This window comes from Trichosurus vulpecula, chromosome 9, assembly GCF_011100635.1.
Source record: "Trichosurus vulpecula isolate mTriVul1 chromosome 9, mTriVul1.pri, whole genome shotgun sequence".
Classification (NCBI taxonomy): Eukaryota; Metazoa; Chordata; class Mammalia; order Diprotodontia; family Phalangeridae; genus Trichosurus; species Trichosurus vulpecula.
In genome coordinates, this window is record NC_050581.1 from 126,272,407 (window position 1) to 126,275,465 (window position 3,059).

Consider the following 3,059-nt stretch of genomic DNA (forward strand, 5'->3'; position numbering starts at 1 on the left):
CTTACTCATGGGAAGAGTGTTCGTATGATTTGGGTGATTTGGCCAGAAGAGATATGTTGGTGCTTCTCTCTCTGGTAACTATGTATGTCTTGGTCAGACAGCAAGAAGCCCTGTCTGTTGATTTGTGTTTATTTGCTCTGTTTATATAATTTCTGCTTGTAAGTTTTGTTTGTGTTTTCTCTAAAATTCAGGGCGCTGACTTTTTTCCCCTCAACTAAGCGAATGATATGTGTGTGTTTAGAAAAGCAGATCAAAGAACTTGTGCTAGCAGCCCTCGTCTGTACTGGTGTTATTGGTCTTACACCCCCGAAGCAGCTGCTAGCAACATTGTTGTTATGGTACGTCATGGAGAAACTGAGGTTTGGAAGATGGGTAAAGACCCAAGAGATTACAGCCTCCTAGAAGTTAAGGAAGGAACAATTTCAATGGGTAGGGAGCAGCAGTGCCACCTTTACCTTTGAGCTAGAAGGGAAGGAATGATACTGAGGAGCTTTGAAATTCAGAAGAGAGGAGTCAGGAGAGATTGATAGCTAGGTAGTATAAGGGATAGAGTACCTGGCCTGCAGCCAGGAGTTCAATCTAACCTCAGAAACTTATTAGCTGTGTGACCCTGGGGAAGTCACTATACTTTGGTTTGCTTCAATGTCCTCATCCGTAAAATGGGGGTGATAATAAAAATATCTACTTCCCAGTATTTATTGTTGTGAAGATCAAATGAGATAATTCATTGTAAAAGTACTTCCTGCAGTGCCTGGGTCATTACATGTGTTATATAGATATTAACTAGTATTATTACTATTTCCTATCAGTTACACTGCTTTTGGACCTCTTCTTCATGCCTACCCTTCCCCAGGAAACTCATCTTTTGGAAATTTTCTTATCCTGCAAGATGGAATCTGCCTGGATTGAATGATGCCCTCTGACTGGGCCATGGGCTCCAGGGCCTCTATTTAAGAAGAGGGCTCAGCCAAATCTTCCCATTTCCCACCAGCTTCTCTGCTTTCGGATTTCTTAGGAGTTCTTTGGACTTCATCTATTTCCCATCTCTCCAGTCCCAATTTTTAACTTCCTTTTGTGTGTTGTCTTTCCTCGTTAGATTATAAACTACTTGAGGTCAGGAAATGTCTTTTTTTTCCCCCAGAACCCTTTGATTTTTAATCTGGGGGTGAAGGAAAGGGGTTTGGGCGATAGGCATCCTCTTCCTTTCTGATATTTCCAGGTCTCCTCAGCTCAGGATGATTGCCATGGAGCAGAATGGTCACACCATTTCTGGATGACTTCAAGAGTTTAGCTCTCCAGCTCATGATTCCAGTGCTTTCACGATAGCCTCATTGGCATCTGTCCAGATCTGAACCTCGGCCGACTGCCTCATCTGATGCCCCCGGTAGGTCCGAGTGCTCCTTTTCCAGGTCGGATCTGGCGTCTGCCAGGTCGAGCATGTCCAGAGCCATGGGTTCTTCTGCCAGTAGCTGCACTGAGGAATCGGCCTTCACTGTGACAGAACCACTGCTCACAAAATATTTGGTGATGGTGGTGCCATCCTCAGCATTCACGGTCGCCATGCCGGGCTTCAGCACTTGCAGGATGGGGACGTGGGCAGCCAGGATCCCAAAGGTCCCACTCTGGGTTGAGACATCCACCAGCTTCACATTGGCCTCATTGAAACAGACCTGCATTGTGGAGAAGGCGAAGGACATCTGGCCACAGGGGCCAGGACCGGGGCTTGGTGCAGTAGGAGGGGGCCGCCATGGTGGAGCACGGAGATGGGCAGTGTAGCCGCGGCTGAGTCTAACAGTCTGAGTAGGGGGAGCAAGGGAAGTGAAGTGGCTGCCTGGCCACTGACCGAGAGGTGGTCCACGCCAGTCTTTTTTTTTTTAAACTTGCATTTGTATTCCCAATGTGCAGTGCCTGGCACATAGTAGGTACTTACTGTTTATTGTCAAAATACATGGCTTCAATAATCTCATTGAAGTAAGAGTTAGCTATGTAGCAAGTGGATAGAGCACTGGACCTGAAGTCAGCAAGACAGTAATTTAAATCTGACCTCAGATACTTACTAGCTGGGTGACCCTGAGTAAGTTACTTAACCTCTGTTAACCTCAATTTTCTTATCTGCAAAATGGGCATAATAATAGTATCTATCTCCCAGGGATGCTGTGAGGATCAAATGAAATATTTATGAAGAGCTTGACACATAGTAGGTGCTATTAATTAATAATAATAATGATAATAAATAACATTTATTAATTTGCTATTAATATTGTTATTATTATGAGATAGAACACCAGGCTGAGAATGAATGAACTTGACTAGGAGGTAGAAGTTTAAGATTAGACATAGTAGGCCATGCTCTGGGGAGCATATTGCCAACTAGTGAGAGTGTTTGGTGCATGGGGCAAACTTCATAAATGCATTTAAAAATAGTTAATAATAGTATCTGTACAAAATGCATCTTTGAATAAACTTTTAAACACCATTCAGTTGGGGAGAAAGAGATAGCAGAATATATGAATCCATGGGAAAAGAATACCTGGGACATTGGTACCCATGAAAAAAACTTGCTGAGGTAGACAGGAAGCAGTGTGAGGAAAGAGTTCAGATGCTGTGCAGTCACTGAGAGGGTAGGGAACATATCATCTGGTAGCTTCTCACTTTACTCATTATTTTAACTAATATTCCTAGTAATTCAGTGCCAAATTAAGTTATTTCTATGATGATGAAAGAGTTTCAGCACCATCTACTTTTGATGCTCCATTAACCTCACTTTAGTTATATCTCTGTCAGGGACAGGTAAAAAAAAAAGTTATCTAGCCAAAGTGATGTTAAACAACATGAATTTAGACTGGACCCAGTAAACATAATCTAGCTCTTTCTCTAATATTCTGCTTTGGGAGAAGAGAGAGGGGATGACAGTTTTTATTCAGTATTGGAAGTTGGTAGGATAGGAATAGTTGAAGGTCAAGGAAGTAAAAGAATGCTTAAACATATCACTGAAATGACTAATCATGAGGCTCAGAGGCATGAAAGGTAAGAGAAACTAGAAGGAAGAACTGAACTGG

General features: G+C 42.7%; 1 pseudogene; it reads right to left on the reverse strand.

The window, feature by feature from the left end:
- Positions 1-1,300: 1,300 nt before the first annotated feature.
- LOC118832241 lies at positions 1,301-2,539 on the reverse strand (annotated as a pseudogene).
- Between the last annotated feature and the right edge of the window lie 520 nt (positions 2,540-3,059).